The sequence below is a fragment of the Ruditapes philippinarum genome, unplaced genomic scaffold, assembly GCF_026571515.1.
Source record: "Ruditapes philippinarum isolate M1 unplaced genomic scaffold, ASM2657151v2 ctg5737_1_1_1_1, whole genome shotgun sequence".
Lineage (NCBI taxonomy): Eukaryota > Metazoa > Mollusca > Bivalvia > Venerida > Veneridae > Ruditapes > Ruditapes philippinarum.
The window spans coordinates 174,948-193,415 of record NW_026865476.1 but is presented as its reverse complement, the minus strand read 5'-3'; the positions used below and the strand labels follow the sequence as shown (position 1 = coordinate 193,415).

At 29.6% G+C, this 18,468-nt stretch overlaps 2 long non-coding RNA genes across 3 annotated transcripts; one reads left to right on the top strand and one right to left on the bottom strand.

The window, feature by feature from the left end:
- Nucleotides 1–1,433: 1,433 nt before the first annotated feature.
- On the top strand, nt 1,434–3,774 carry LOC132729241 (uncharacterized). Its single transcript, XR_009625585.1, has 3 exons — nt 1,434–1,647; nt 2,024–2,109; nt 2,517–3,774. It is a non-coding gene; the product is annotated as an uncharacterized LOC132729241 (long non-coding RNA).
- A 2,185-nt stretch (nt 3,775–5,959) lies between these two features.
- Nucleotides 5,960–7,238, bottom strand: LOC132729244 (uncharacterized). Of its 2 annotated transcripts, none has more exons than XR_009625587.1 (3): nt 6,972–7,238; nt 6,580–6,691; nt 5,960–6,245 (listed from the first exon to the last, which is right to left on the bottom strand). It is a non-coding gene; the product is annotated as an uncharacterized LOC132729244 (long non-coding RNA). The 2 variants fall into 2 exon arrangements; XR_009625586.1 differs by having other exon boundaries at nt 7,070–7,238.
- Between the last annotated feature and the right edge of the window lie 11,230 nt (nt 7,239–18,468).

The following is an 18,468-nucleotide window of genomic DNA, read 5'->3' as shown; positions in this document are numbered from 1 at the left end:
AGGCAAGTTGGAGGCCAAATAAGCTTAAAAATGCTACTCTTTTATTTATCAGTTGTTTATTATTTTGGCGTTATAATTTCCAACACAAAATTCCTCATTGACCACTCATTACTCAAAGCTGATCCACTTTTACGTTTCATCAATTAGAACATTTATAATGATTTAGTATTTTTTTATGAAAGTCAAAGTTAAATTTTGTTAACATTTTGCTACCATTATCACCAATGATAGGCATCTCGCACACGTTCTTTATCAATAATTACATCATTATAAAACACATGTTTGCCCTTTCTAAAGAAAACAAAATATTTCTCTCTGAGGCTTGATGTGCCTTTAAAGACTTATAATAAACGATAAAGACTTATAATAACGATATTATTGCCTTACTTAATCAAAACAGAGCCGATTGCTTATATCATGAACACACACGTTAGTAAAAACATGATTGATATATATGTTTTACTTACTAGTAACTTTTATGACGTAACGATTTTGTTTCGTCATTATATTAATGACTCGAACATTATTTTGCTTGGTGTACATGTAACAGTGTTCTTGATGTTTTGAACACTGGAATCAAGCATGATAAGGACTTGCAAATAATCTTTGTAAATTCCTTGTTATTCAAACCTTTGTGATGAACGAAAAATAAGTAATTATTGACCGGATGAAACCTACGCTCATATCTGAATGTAATTTCTAGATCATGACGGCTTCAAGAACAAATTGGTGATTCAAATGCAAAACGGTGACATTTATATTCATAGAGTAGTCGAATCTTACGACAAGAATTGTACATTTTATGAAACTTACATTGTTTCTATAGAAGGAAAATTGTATTTGAAAATATCAGTGAATAGCAAACGACAAGAACTTAATTTTTGATTATGCTAATAATGTTTCTATAGAGGAAAAATTGTATTCGAAAATATCAATGAATATCAAACGACAAGAACTGTACTTTTTATTATGCTAACAATGTTTCTATAGAGGAAAATTTGTATTTGAAAATATAAATGAATAACAACACACTGAAGTGTTTTTCTGCAAGACATTGTAGAGAAAGGAAAAGGTGTTTATTATATCAACCTTTGTTTTCGTCTACAGATATGAAGTGTGAACTATTTGGAAACATTACTTCTATCGAAAAATGATTGATGGGTTAAACAGCGGAAAATAATGAGATCACTAATACATATCTTGTCGCCATTTGTTCTGGTTTAATAGAAAACCAAAGGTTGAGTTTTCGTGTATGTCTTTGGAATGTGTAATACAAGTATAAATATCATTGTATTGTATACAGATATTGTATTAATATTGAACTTTTGATATTGATAGAGATAAACATGCAAAATTATTCTGTTCCCGATACGATGCAGATTTTAGTAGAACAAATAGGGTATGTAAGTCTCGTCATGTGACTTGCGAGATTTCACGATATTTTGCACTTCCGGGTACAAACAAATATCAACAACATTGCATATCTATATTGGGTAATATACTACTTGTATGCCGGTGGGAAAGTAAAACTTACATGGAAAAGCAAATGATATGTGGAAATTGGCAGTTTTTTGTTTTGTAACGAAATGCAAATGGTTTCATCTTGTGAACAAGTATCAATGAAAGACAACTTCGTATAATCTTCAGGTGGGTGTGTCATTTCAAATTCAGTTTATCCCAATAAATGTTGTAATATTTTCATTTCCATGTAAATCTAATAAATTTGTTTTTTGATACAACATCATTCGCATCTGACACCAGACAGGTGCATTTGATTTTATCAATTTTCTATAGCGCTACCTGATTATGTCTCAGAAGTATATAATGTTTAGAAATTTCGGACAGCGCATATTTCGGATAAACGTTTCAATATGATTATCAGTGTGTTTTAGTTGAATATATTTTCTTCCAACTGAAAATATTATTTATTTATAATTATTATCTTTATAAAGCACAAACAGTCAAGCTGTATATAACCAATTTAAATTGTCATAAAATTCAATGAAATATTTTGCTCCTGTAGATATTTTGACTGAGGACAGTGGTGAGATGAAAGACGTCAGTATCCATTGTAAATACACATGCATGCTCTGCTGTAAAATCGTTTTGGTAAGAAATATATACTTAAAGCTACTTAAACTACATTAATGAAAAATAAATATTATTGTATAACATATAATGTTCTCGTTTTTGTAAATAATTACAGTTAGCTAAATAAACAAACAGTATGGCAAATGTAGTTAATTCATGTTAAATACTGTTTAAAGTATTTTTCTCAAGTAAGTGGGTCATATTTTTTAGTTAAATCATGTTCAGTAAATGGTTAAAAGAACTTAGTCACTATCACATTTTTTAAAGATCAGTTGTCAAAGCAAATCTACAAAAACTAGGACACCAAGAAGTGTTTCTTCCTTTTCAACATTATTTTCTATTCATGACAATATGAAAATGATTGAAATTTATAGCTGACCAATTATTATTGCTTTCAACTCATGATAAATTTTCTTTATATACAGGTATGTGATTTCATGGTTGGATCTTGAGTACTTGTCATGGCTCTTGATTTATTTTGGAGTGTTCACCATCAGATTAGAAATCAAATAGTGATACCACCAGGCATAGTTGAAAGGAAATGTCCATACACAGACTTGGAGTACATAGTGGTATAGAGACATGGCAGTCCATTACAGATTTTGACTGAATTAAATTAGCTTCTTAAAGCTCCATGTCTTGTGTAAACTGTCTGACTGAATGTTTGTATTCTAATAAAAACTAAGGTTGAAGACACTTCAAAGATGTATGTCAGTGTAAAAATGTTAAACAAAATATCTGTCTTTGTTAGAAATAAATAACCTGTCTTTATTAGAAATAAATAACCTGTCATTTGTAACTTTGTATTAACTTAATTATTCAAAGATAATTTATCTTCTGCAAATAGCTGCCCAAAACAGTTTCAACCAGGCATCATGTAGTTTCAAAACAGTTAAGATAAATTTGTTATGAATAGACTTGTAAATTAACAGGAATGGTAAAAAGATAAATGTTCAGCATTAAAATGTTTCTATCTTGATTGAGTTTCATTTCATATTATCACCATGATCACTGCAATTGTAAAAGTAATGTAATCTTTAACCATTATTTAAATATCATAAAAATCATCTCAAAGAAAAACTTGTTTCTGAGGCAAGATGTGTAAAATTCCTTCCAGTTATAGCCTTTCACTGCTCTTAGAAAAGCCATTATTTGCATTGTTCATGGCAGGTAGTAATACCAGAGTAAACAATATTAATGCAATTCATCTGTGTTGAGTATTCTGTAGCAAAACACTAGCTTGCTAGCCCTTGTAAGCCCAAGTCTCTCTCTTAATTGGAGAAGACTTGCAATTCTGCATTCCTTGAAGATTTTAGTATCAGAGGGGTAGTTATTTCATACCATATACTTCTTTGGGTTTCAAATTACCTGTTTTATTATGTATTGAACCTGTTGACATTTGACCAAAAGTGAATTATCTATACAATACATGCAAAACTTAGGGTTTGCACTTGATACAAAACAATTACATCACTGATACATTAATATACCCATTGGAACTGTTTCAAAATTGTCAATGTTTCAAAAAAAAACACCACACAATGCTTTTAACTTCTGTCCATGTACATATGTGTAAATGTAGTCATTGAAGAGCTGTCAAGAACTTTTCATCAATATTATTAAGATAGTGTCTGTTTCGATTTCAGGACAGACAAAATTCAAATGACATGCATAGTATTTAATATAGTCAATGCTTGCATATTCAAACAATCTAGCCATTGCTGTTAGAGAATTAAAGTACACAGTGACACATATTTTGCAGATGAACTCTTATGATCTAGCACTGCTATAGATAAATGCCAAATAGTAGAAACAAAAAACAGTTCATAAGTTTAATAAACTTTTATTTTTACACAATTTATAGTGTACTGCTTAGCATATATATCACACTGATTTTCCAGAGGAAGAAAAACTTCAGGAAAGCACTTGGAATTATTATTAGTTATTTGGACAATGTAACTTTACACTGTGAATGTCTACTGATACAAGAATAAGAATATTTCCTTTTACAAATGTAAAGACTTTGAAAATTAACATGTACAAATTATCATACTAAGAGTTATAAATCATATTCTAATTGAAAAATGTTCAGCTTGATATCAAAGCTTTGATTGCAAATTTGTGAGCTTATCAATGATTACCTCACAATATTAGTAGTAGATGATATATAATATTTTTGCTAATCTTTACTTCATAGTCATTTAATGTCCATAATGTCATATGACTATACTGTGATTCCATGAAAAAACCTTATCTCTGGTGTGTTTTCAGCTTTGGTATATATAGAGTATCTAGTTTTAATACTTTTTTCAGGGGCGTACCTCGGCTTATTTTGAGTGTACGCCGAGTGCAGGTCTTTGGTCGAAGGGTCGCCAGAGATATACATAAAATATAACTACATGTGCTAAAATAAGGGATTTAAGGGACATCTAAACTAATTGTACTTCTATTGTCTTTATCTACAGTAATGAAAATAACATCAAGTACATGTATTGAATGTAAGAGAAATTGCACGAAGTCTAACATTGACAATTTTTTAAAAAGTTCAAAAGTTATTTACTATTAGAAAAACAAAACATAGCCAGGTGTCTCTCTATTGTAATAAAAAATGTTTAACAAGTTTTTTCTTTGTTATTGTTCTTTTGTTTCATCATAACTTAACATGAGATACAATCAAGGAAAAATTTGCTTTAACATGATCTGTATGACTTTAATACAAACACAATAGTTTAAATGTTTAAGTGTAACAAAATGTTATCGTATATATCAGCTAAAATGTAGTATCGAACGATCATTAAGGTCCTTTAAAATATTTTTAAATGCGTATTATGTCAATGTTGAAGACAATAAATATTTTATTTAACAGTTTTTATTCTCTACTCTCTCAGTTTCCATTCAAAATATTTAAGATATTGTCATCAGGAAATTTAATGCCTCACGCACATAAAAGGATGCTCGCCAACTCGTTATCTAAAGTTGGTAAAAATAAAAGAATTCTGACGTACTTGACTTGTCTAATATGGCTGTACATTGTTTTCATTGTATATTTGTCTATGTTTTAAATATGTATAGATGAGATTACTTATAATAAAAGTATACATTGTTTGCAGAAGTTTTTTCATTTCTATACACAATATAATAATACAGTAGAAACATCTTTCTGTAGTGATATATTTTGTAGATACATGCATTCATTTTTACGGTCATATAAACAGAAGTTGAGTTTGGTTTGTAATGATAGTGTCTGGCAAAGATCTGATTCATAGGGCCTAAACTATTCTACACAATTTTAATTGAATATAAGATGAACGAATGTTACTAAATTAACAAATAATATATTGACTTATAGCAACAAGGTAAATTCCATACAGCTAACTCCCTTCCATTTGGCTGCAAACTCCAAGTTGCAGACAAGATCTTAATTTTGCATATAGATCTAGATGTAAAAAAAATGAAATAAATGTTTAGTTTTCACTAATTTTTATTCTTGTGAAAAAATGATTGTCATATATTGGACAATTTCTTATCATTATTTTGATTTTGACAAGGTTTATTAGCATTATAACATTGATTCTTTTAAGCATTGATATACCCAAGCAATTGTTTTATTATAATTTGCTCATATGTGCTTACTCCCTCTTCTTATAATTGATTTCTTGATTGTTAACGCATCTTCGAATAAGGTAACATCTTAAGCATACATATACAATCGATTAGCAGCTATGAATATGTTGATCAATCTACGCCCAAATTATTGATTTCATTTTGATATTTTATTATTCGAAACTCTCTTCTTTTTATACGCCCTTGCGTATTGGCGTATCGGTAGGTACGCCACTGAGTATTAAAACTAGATAAGTATTACTTAAAACTGCAATGAAATGTGGATATTTTACTCTGACATTAACATGTTAACAAGATCATAGTGTCAAACACCATAAAATCATACTCTTTATACATTAAGATTTTTGTGCTGGATGTCATTCATCTTCTTCAGGAAAGTACATTTGACTATTCTCAGTGGCTTATATTAAACTAATATTGCACTGTAACTGTGTGTTCTCTGATATCATTCTCAAATTAAGGAACTGGAAGATGGTAGTTGCAATAAAAGTCTTCATGGACAAATCCTCCTTCATCTTTTCCCTTTTTATCTGCAGAATGAAAAATCAATAAATATGTTGTTACAAGTGTAAGACACTAGAAATGATATTTACATTACATTTAATAAGCTGGTCATGATTGACAGAAAAATTTCATATTTGAAGTAAATAATCATTAAAGATAAACAACAACACATAATATATAACAAAATTAAAAATATTGATCTTCTTGAATATGAAACATGACTATTTTTAATGTTTTATTTACTAATCAATTATCATGCAGTGAAATCCAAAAGTTATTAAATTATAATAATATATTTTGATAATTGTTTATCTTTCCGATCTCAACTAAAAATTAATCAATAATTTTACATGTATTTACCTTTGATGTATAGATATTTCAGGATCATAGGCAGTGCAAACAGTTGATTAATGGTCCATATTGAACAACTGTATACATTCTATACTTGTCATATACCCCCTTGTCTATACATCTGAAATGGTTTAATCAAATATTATATGTTTTAATTCAATCATAATTTGCTAGGTACCATATTAACATGTATATATAATTGAAAAAGGAACAAGAATAAAATGGAAGGGAAAAAATATCCGAATTACTGTGCAATGTCCGAATTTTGTATAACTTTAATATACACTAGAATTAAAGTGTTTCTCCACTGTTTATTTCAATAAGTTAAAATGGTTTGAATTAATTTCTCACATCAGTAGTTTTAAAACAATACTTAAAGCTAAACAACTAGAATTCACTACCTTGACAAAACATCCGAAACAATTGTCACTATCCGAAAATAAACTAGTTTTATTAAACTCTATAAATCCCTCGTTTTTCCGTCAGATAATTGACCTACCTGCATTTTTTGACCCGTGCTATCCATACCTTCAAATCTGAAGAGGACCGAAACAAATTTAACTTGTATATCCCTCGAGTTCTTCGGGTTACCTATATGCGTAACGGTAAATAAGTCTGCCGATGTACCCGGAAGTGGTAAATCGAAAGTGAAAGTAAACGAGACTTACGGGCCCTATTACTTTTATCGAGTTTAAATAATGAAAATTTAGTATTACTCTACTGCTATTTAGCTTTATGTAAATTTCGAACAATAACCTCTTTAATAATCGCCAATGCTATGTATTTGTCTTGTATTAATTGTTTAAAGAATCACATCTTTCTTAGAGAAATACAAGTCTTATTTTCAATAAATGAATTGCATTAAGAATTTGTGTAATTCTTGCGTTTGAAGAATAACTATACAGCTTCAACAATGATAATTCGATCAGTTTTGATTTTGAACTTGTCAAGCTGTTTTTTTAAAAAATAACAACAAAACCATGAATTTGTCTCAAGAAATTATGTTAATATCTTACACGTATTATTAATCCGGCTTTTTGACAGTTTTGACAATTGAAGTTTTTTTTTATAATGATAATGCGATTCTTTCAAATAATTTTCCGTTAGAATAAACTATTTGCAAGGTGATGTTTAACCTTGTATTTTTAGTTGATGCTTGAATTTTCAGAAAAAGTGGTGGATTTTTATGGAAATATCAAATACGAGACTTTATTTTAAAATATATGAATGATCTTATATTTATTACAAATTTGCACTAAAATCATGTTTACAAAAACATGCGATGTATACCCAACATTTTTGGAAAAAGAAATGCAGTTTTCATTTGAACTCATTCATGACTATCAATCAATATATTACGATTGCAGATTTCACTAATTAACAAAAAGTAAATTATATTCATATTCAGCAGCCTGATCCCTGAAATATTGAATATTTTTAAGCTTGCGACTCAAACTGCTATACAAATTCTGTTGTTTTTTTCATCATTCGTGATATTTTCTGATGTTTAGTAATGATACAGCACTCTGATAAATGTCTGTCGAATATCGGCAAAAGAAAGTTTTAAGACGTTTTCGCTAGTATTTTGTGCGCATCGTAATGTGAATTCAAGGGAGATAATCAGGGATAATTGCTCTTCAAAAATGTTTAATAACGGATAACTGTATTTAATTTCGGCTACAAATCATATAATGAGTAATTACTACAGTATATATATTTCTAAATGTTCAGGAGGAGATCGGGTTCAAAGAATACCAGGGTCGTTTAGACAACATAAGATAAAATAATTATCTTACCATTAGTATGTTAGTAAGACAACATTTATGATGTTTCCGCGCGCGTACGTTACCCCACCCACTAGTGGTAGTGACGAAAGTGAGTCCCCACTAGATTACTGGAAGACAAGTGGACAAAGAAATTTAAAATGATATATTTAAAAAAGTTTAATAAAAACAAAATTAGTATTCGAGAAATGTTCAAATTTTTATTTTCATTCTTTTTTCTGAAAACTTGCTAACTGTGCTTATGTGTTAGTAGATTGAAGAAATAATAGAGTTAAGAGTTAAGAAGCATGAAAAATTCATATTTTAAAGAAATATGTTTATATTATCGTTTCTTTCATACAGAAGTATTGGATAAAGATATATTTGTGTAAAATTGTGCTTTGCGTGTGTAATAAGATGTCTTATACATTTTTATGACAGTGTGGCCTTTTTGACACTTTACAGATATTTACGGTTACCATGGAAACTGTCATTTTACAAAGAATCCAACACATCAACGATTTTGTCTTTTTATTTTTGAATTCATCATTAAATGTTACTCATCATACAAAAATTTAGACAGTTCTATGAAAGAAATGTTTCGATACTTTTAATAATTTACAGATTTCATGTTTATTTTACTCATTTTTTGTTCAGTTAAGAAGCTTGAAAAACTCAATTTTAAGGAAATATATTCAGATTATCATTTGTGTCATACAGAATCATCAGATAAAGTTATTTCTGTATAAAATTGTGCTTGTTTTGTGTATTAAGCTGTCATATACATTTTTTATTTTTGATACACAGTGTGGCTATTTGACAGTTTTGATACAAACGGTTACCATGGAAACTGCCATTTTTCAAAAAGTCCAACACGTCAACATTTGTATTTCTTTCTTCTTGTGAATTCACCATTAAATTTTACTTATCATTCAAATAAATTGGAAAATTCTATGAAAGGATTAAATATTTCTAAAACAGTAGTAAACGTTTTTAATTCGCCATTAGCATGTACGAGAAATACTGTGAAAAAGTCCGTAATAGTTTGTTAATGTATCGAATGTCAAGGTACATAGTATTGTAATGGCAGACAGTGAGAGAGTGCATCAAGAAATAAGGACAGACAGCCAAATCTATTCCTTTAAATGTAGCAAAAATAATTCGTCTATAAAATAAATTGAAAATATAAATAAACGAGTAAAATAGACAATAAACAGAGACAATATTTCAAATAAAGTTTCCAATTGCTTGATAATTTCAAGTGCAGCATATATCCATTTGTCTCGTCCATAAGAATTATTGATGTAATCTGCTTTAATCCTGGGAACTTCATCCTTCAAACGAAATCCATTAACTTTCATACAGTGACAAACGACTCTCATAAACCTTATAGGAACAGTTCGTGCAGAAGACGAGTTTAAAACCTTGTGTTCAATTTCAAATTTTCTGAACTGATGTTATTTTCAAACTGACGTTAGTAACCCCTCATTTGAGATGTTTTCAAGTATGAACAAATTGACCTTAAATGGCGCAGATGAAATATTTATTTATTTCTAAAAGGAACTGTTTGTATTATTTGAGGGCCAAAGATCATTTTCAAATACTTACTTAAATGGGTTTCAATATAGATGAATGCAAAATATGAACTTATAGATCAATTCCTGGTAAATAAAAAGGAACAAAAATCTATTTCAATCCACTTTGGTTTAATCGACAGCAAAACATCATTGAAGTTTTGTGTTTTGAAAATATTTCATGCATTTAGAGATGCAAGCAAGACACTTATGCCCTTTGACATTTCGATTTCCATACAAAATACTCATTCACTATAATTACACCAATTGCCAATAGAGCAAACGAAATAACAGATAGTTCAACTATGTGGCAGATGAGTAAATATTCTTCCTTGCATGAAAGGATCGAACGTCCGAACCAAGGCAAATGGTTTAAAGTCAACGACCTTAATCACTCTGTCACGGACGACCCTGCAAATGTTTCCGAGTTTTCATTTCAGCTATCGAAAACTTTAATAATAAGAGCGGTTATTATTAGAAAATTTAAAAAAATACCAGTAACATTGTATTCACTTCTGTTCATTCTTTGCATAAGTTTATTTTTAAAATTATTACGTGCAATTTACTAATACAACTTTGTTACTTTAAGTAGGTATTTTATATTTACAAGATAAAGAGAAAGCAAGTGTTACCATGTTATTTTCAATAATGCCCTACGAGAAATACTACAGGAAAAACTCAAGTCATTGACCAAACATTATTTTTGCTGTTATTAAGATTGGACAGTCTAATTTTGCATCTTTGGAAATTGTGATTGATGGATCAAGCAACAGGAGATAATAGGATCATTAATATGTTATGGCTTATATTTCATTATTTGCAACTTGATACGGGACATAATCAATCCATGCTTGGCCATTCTCGTATATAGATTATTAAACACTAATTGATATAAAGTGTATATTTCTTTATTTTGACAACAGTAGGGAAATAAAGCATAACATTATCTATTTAGAAAAGAGTTTGAATTTTTGGGATTTTAAAACTGAGAAATAAACAAGTCGGACAGTCAATTCAATCCTTACAGAAACATATTTTGATATTGCTTGTGTACATTGATTATAATGTTTCTATCATATGGAATAATCACAGACGTATGGAAAGATATTTATCCAACCATACAAGCAATACAATTTTTTTTCCTAAAACGTAAAATCGAAATTCTATGAGACACGCGCGTGGACTGGTACCGCAGCAAATTGTTTTTCTCTTTCTTCAAGAATATTTATGAAGTCAGCATTAATGCAGAATAAATAATCCGTGACAGCTATAAAGTTAAACTTTGATGAGCCGTCTCTTTAAGGTACACGTTGTATTGTCTTTAAGATAAAAATTGTATGTAAGGGCTTCACGTAAAGTGGTTGTTCCAAGAAAAAAATAGTTTGTTTATAATTTGCATCGGTGCATACTTTCACAATACACGTTTTCATTACATTTGCAAAGCACAGACATCAGAATTAAAAGTCAATATTTGCTTTCCCTCGGATAATTCTTCAAATATTAAATGCTGCAAGTGACTGAAAGAAAACATTAATGTCATTTTGTTTTCGAAACGTATAAACAGTGTAAGGTAATGCCTTCTTAGGAATAAATCAATTCAATGGAGCGTTTTAATTTTGTTAAAGCAGACTAAATTGTGAAATTGTCCATGTAAATTAATTGACAATATAATTATCTTTTTCACACAAGTATTTTCGAAATTCTGAGAGCAATATATAACTTCGAATAAAAGGTCTTCTCAATCCATAATTATAGCAAACGATACTAATATTTCACTTGTATATTGTTCATTTACTACATAATTTAATTTACAGAAATTCAATTCAGTGTAACCATGCTGCTATTGTTATTAATCTAGTTTTAAATGTATCACAAACTTTCATTCTTAAGGCATATGTAACATATCAGGAAACAAGGCAGTCAACAACCAACTTTACATTTATATTTAGACATAGAGCATATCGGAATGAATTGAAAATAATTTTTTATTATTGTACTGTAATTAATATCTTTGTGAATCTTTAAAAATCACTTCAAATAACGCTTCTGCCCTGAGTTATTCCATGAACTTTCTGGCAATTAAAATGTAATCTGCAATAAATCCACAACCTTTCGTCTGACCATCTGTATATCGCCATTTCTAGATTTTCCATGGTTTTCATAATAGCACTTTGATTCAGTTTCGTGAATCAATGTGTTTTGTCTTTTTTGTTTTGTCAATTATTTCTCCAGAATCTTTAAACGAGGAATAAAAACATTAAGTTAATCGTAATTTGAGTTAATCATTATTTGATTAACGATTTACAAATTGCTGTAGGCGGACTATTTGGAAATAGTTAGGTAAATTGATATAGTCGACAAGCGGGAATTAAAGAAAATTAAATAAAAACGACCGATGATGGAACAAGGATAATACTAATGCACATTGCTGCAATCTTTAACCTGCTGAATGGGATACCGGATTCGTCAAGCTTTGAGTTTGTAAATGTATATTTAAAGTGATTTTGATATCAGAATACAAACAAAGAGGTACCGCCAATAAAGAGTCTGTTCAGAACGCAAAGATGTGCAGGCTGCACTTATAATATATTGGGGTCAATGTCATGTCAGGGTTGGTTCCAGCTACGTGTAAAAGGGAGCTTTTATCGTTACTCTGTTGCAAATACTTACCAACCACAACGTGTTTTATTAAAACGCATTAAAGATAATTGAGTCGATGTTTCCTAAATGACAATACTGTTTGTTTGTTTATATATATCGATGAAAACAATCATATTATATGAGGACAAAAGGAAGCGACATTCAATGAACGCAGCCACCGATAACATCTAGCTACATAGGTGGACAATAATTGTACTCCGCACCGTGCAGAAACAGGACAGACACTGAAGAGGTTTTAATTGTGTTTTACAAGAGTAGATATGTCATCTTTGTCATCTTTGTTGAATCAACGTTTTCGTTTACTGCACGTTAAGGTAGCACTTGAGAGACCTGTCAAAACGCGAAACCAAAAACACATTTTTCAATAAATAGTTAGAGACATTAATGATTTTTTTTCTAAATATTAAAATCTGGAAACAAAGTGATCTAGGGTTATGCTACATATACTCGTACGTTCATTTGATAATCAAAAGAACGTTATTCCATTCTTCTATCGGAACTTATTTAATCTTAAAAATAAGCTAGAGAATAAACAGAAGCGCCTCTCTTTTCTTTTTGACATTTTACATTGTTTTTAATTTCCTGCTGACGCTTCAATCATGTTCTTCAATCGGATTGTCGGAGGAAAATATTTTAGCAATATTGCATGCATTTATTTCCCATTCTTTTGATGTTTTTAAATTTAATTTAGAGTGAAGATGATTTCTAAATCAATTACATTTTAATCTTCGAAGAAATATATATTGACAATGTATTGTTAACATTTCAAGAAGAGAAAAACGATATACACACAAAGCGGAAAGTGTTCAACAAGTATTAATCGGCTGTTTCCCTTAGATTGAGCAGTGATAGAATTACAAACTGCACAATAATGTATCACTGGTGTTAGTACAATGGCAACATACTGTTTGATCAACAAAGCAGACTTTCTGTCCTAAACTCACCTAAATGGAGTAATGGTAAAGAGAGAAATAAAAAAAGTAATGGGTTTTGTTTTCACAGTTCTTGCAGTGTATTAATTGTTATAAGCAATTTTCTCAAAACATATTCATATTTATAATTCCTCATTTTTTTCCATTTTCACTGTTAAAACTGTTGAAAAAATAAACTTGAAAGTAAAGTAACTCAGTAACTTAATTCACAACCTGGAGCTTCTAACTTTAAACATTTTCTTTACTTTTAATGCTGACAAAGTTATTCAGAATCACATCTGCAATCGGAATAAAATAATAATATATCTTTCAATTACCAATTATGGGGAAAAATGAACAAAAACAAAACGAATTTTTTAGCATAAAATATCTTGATTGTTTGAACGAAAATTACCCCATGACAGTTAAATGGCAAGTGTCTTATACTTCACAACAGCAGGTGTAAAAAGTTGCCCCGTACTCCACTCCAGTGTTGTTATATTTTTCTGGTCCTTTGGGATCATTGATGCCAGCTTTATTAAATGTTGAGAATTGAGTACCGCTCAAGCCGATGCTAGGGGCGAGAGGGAGGTTGCACATATTCATTATCCCTCATTTACAGACACAATCAAACCGAGTCTGCAATTCTCTTGTAATTTCGTTGTGTTAATGCTTCCGAGGGATCACTTTGTTTCCAGATTTTTATGAGTCCAAACGTCTCTCGCATAATTCATATCTATGAGTGTTTGGCAATTTTGTTAAGGCAGAACAAAATTATAAAGTTGTACATATTTAAATATATTGCACAAACACTGATTTATTTAATCATTACATATTATCAAAAACGATTTAGACCATCAGCCAGCCCTCCACCAAAAGTCTGCCAAATTTATATTTGATTAATACTAGGAATGACATGAGTGAATGAAATGCATAGGATATATTAATGGAGATATTAAAGTAATGGGCGAATGAATTGTTTGTAATATCCTGAATGGACCATTAATAATTCATGTGCTTCTGTTGTTTTTTTTATGGCAAAAGTACGCTTAAAGTCGTAAAACGAGTTTACTAATATACATATTTCTTTCCCATATTACCTATTATATCATATCAATCTGAACTAGAATTGTTACAGAAGTGTGGTATGAATATTTTTTCTAGAATATAAAAAAGAAATAAAAAAATAAACGCATCATATATTGAAATTTAAAGTTAATATTATTTGTTAGAAATACATATAAAAATACTAAGGTTTCAAATGTTAGTGTCCTTCTTGAACATGCATAAGCATTGAGGATATTACAACACATCTTATATTTTCAACGATAAGATGCTACATAATATTTCTATTATATAAGATATTTTCTTTTAAGATACTTGATGAGATTTTAATAAATATCCCAGTATATTTGTCGGCTATTTATGTATAAGAAGCTCTCTGAAAATGGTAACTCATTATATCACGTTTTTAAAGTTCAGTCAATTTTTGGTGTAATGTTATTACATTTGTAAGATAGATTTTACTATAAAAGTTAAAGGAAGCACTTTAAAGATGCACTGGCTTTAAGCGTTAAAACAAAGAAAGGGATTTTGACGCAGGTCTCTTCATAGATGAGTTCCAAGATGTAAAATACATATTACTGGAGTGATTTTATTTAAATGAATGTTCTTCACTTATTTATAACGTTTTATTTTAATGCACCATCACATGATGCTATTTCGCATCTGTATTATCTTTGAAACCAGTAAATAGATGAAATTTTCAACTAAAAGTTTGCAAAATATTTTATACTAAAATCATATTTGTGAAAATTGAGCGTCATGTAAATATGTTATGAGAATCAAATAGTGTTTGCATAGTTCGCCGGAACAGACGTTGTATACGTTGGCTTGCGTCTAATCAGACATTTGGCTTATGCAAATATTATAAAGGAGCGCTCAGGGACATTTTCAAATGGAGCTTACCTTTCACCAAAGCATGACCCAAAGCATGTGAAAAGACATGATCACTACACGTTCGGTTTTGATTGTGTTAAAACTTAAAGTGCAAGTTAAAAGGTTTGTACCGACATATTCGTCATTATTTCGATGAAACACTCAATTCGATAATATCAAATGTATTTTTGCAAATAAGCTATACTATAATAGCAATCAATCAATACATAGTTGATAAGACTTATTTCCTCTGTTGACTTTAAGAAACAGGAAATTAATTCAAAAAACAGTTATTTGTTGCATCATTTTCGTTATACATTAATTAAACCTGGTAAATATTTCCCATGTAATACGAACATTAGCGTATTAGCCTTTTCTTGGTTAAATACCAAAGTAAGTTTTGTAACAAGTATGTGGTTAACGAAAGTTTTCAGGCCCAATAAGCTTAAAAATGCTACTCTTTTATTTATCAGTTGTTTATTATTTTTGGCGTCCTGTTATAGTTTCCAAAACAAAATTCCTAATTACTCAAAGCTGATCCACTTTTGCATTTCATCAATTAGTACAGTTATAATGAATTTATATTTTTTATGAAAGTCAAACTTAAATATTGTTTACATTTTGCTACCATTATCACAAATGATAGGCATCTCGCACAAACGTTCTTTATCAATTATTACATCATTATAAAACACATGGTTGCCCTTTCTAAAGAAAAAATATTTATCTCTGAGGCTTGATGTGCCTTTAAAGACTTTTAATAAACGATATTATTGCCTTTCTTAATCAAAACAGAGCCGACTGATTATGTCATAAACACACATGTTAGTAAGAAACATAATTGATATATATGTTTTTATTTACTAGTAGCTATTATGACGACACGATTTTGTTTTGTCATAATATTCATGACTCGAAAATTAGTTTGCTTGGTGTACATGTAACAGTGTTCTTGATGTTTTGAACACACGAATCAAGCATAACATGGACTTTCAAATAACCTGTGTAAATTTCTTGTTATTCAGACCTTTGTGATGAACGAAAAATAAGTAATTATAGCCTTGATGAAACGTACGCTTATATCTGACTGTAATTTCTAGATCAGGACGGCTGCGGGAACAAATTGGTGATTCAAATGCAAAACGGTGACATTTATATTCATAGAGAAGTCGAATCTTACGACAAGAATTGTACTTTCTATGCTACCTAAATTGTTTCTATAGAGCAAAAAATTGTTTTTAAAATATCAATAAATATAACACGACAAGAACTGTACTTTTTATTATGCTAACAATGTTTCTATAGAGGAAAATTTGTATTTGAAAATATCAATGAATAACAACACATGAAATGTTTTCTGCACGATATTGTAGAGAAAGGAAAAGGTGTTTATCATGGCAACCTTTGTTTTCGTCTACCGATAGGAAGTGTGAACTATTCGCAAACATTATATGTATCGAAAGATGATTGATGGGTCAACCAGCGGAAAATAATGAGATCATCAATACATAATCGTTAATCTTGTCGCTGTTTGTTCTGGTTCAATAGAAAACCAAAGGTTCAAGGTTAATATTGAGGTTTCGTGTGTGTCTTTGGAATGTGTAATACAAGTATAAGTATCATTGTACTGTATACAGCAGATATTGTAATAATATTGAACTTTTGATATAGATAGAGATAAACATGCAAAATTATTATGTTCCCAATACGATGCAGTTTTTAATAAAACAAATTACTTTTATCGAGTTGAAATAATGGAAATTTAGTATTATTCTACTTCTATGATGCTTTAGGTAAATTTCGAACAATAACCTTTTTATTAAACGCCAATGCTATGTATTTGTCTTGTATTAATTTGTTAAAGGATCACATTTTTTTTCTTAGAGTAATTCAAGTCTTATTTTCAATAGATGAATTGAATTAAGAATTTGCGTATTTTTTGCGTTTGAAGAACTATACAGCTTCAACAATGATAATTCGATCAGTTTTGATTTTGAACTTGCCACGCTGTTTCAATGTTTCAAATAACATTAACAAAACCATATATTGGTCTCAAGAAATAATGTAAATATCTACATACAAGTATTATTAATCCGGCTTTTTGACAGTTATGACAATCGAATTTTTTTCATAATGACGATGCGATTCTTTCAAATAATTTTCCGTTAGAATAAAACTATTTGCAAAGGTAACTGTTTAACTTAGTTCGCACCACAGATCGCTTAAAGTTCTCATAGGCATAAATTGGCTCAGATTTATGGCAGAAAAATCAATAAAACTGAGACTAATATATATATAGAAAATTCACTTATAGAATGATCTTATATTTATTGACAATTTAGCACTAAAAATTTCCAGGGTTACAAAACATAGCGATGTATAACCCCCAACCATTTTATTTATATTTTTTGGGGAAAAAAAAAAAAAAAGGGAAAAAATTTTTTTTCAGTTTTTCGTGAATTATCAATCAATAATTACGATTGGCAGATTTTACTAATTAATAAAAAATAAATTGAATATGAAATAAATTATATTCATATTCAGCAGCCCGATCCCAGAGATATTGAATATTTAAAAGCTTGCGAGTCAAACAGCGATACAAATACTATTTTATTTTCAATATTGTGATATTTTCTGATGTTAAGTAATGACACAGTACTCTGATGTACGACAAATACTGTGAAAATGTCCGTAATAGTTCGTAAATGTATCGAATGTCTAGGTACATAGTATTGTAATGAGAGACAGTGTGGAAAGTGCATCTAGAAATAAAGACAGACAGCTAAAGCTATTCCTTCAAATAGAGCAGGAATAATTGGTCTATAAAATAAATGGACAATATAAATTAACGAGTAGTAACATAGACAATAAACAGAGACAATATTCCACGCAAATTTTCTAATTGCTTGATAACTTAAAGTGCAGATTATATCCATTTGTCTCGGCCATAAAATTATTGATGCAATCTAATTTAATGCTGGGAATTTCATCCTTCAAACGAAATTCATTTACTTTCATACAGTGACAAACGACTCCCATAAACCTTACAGG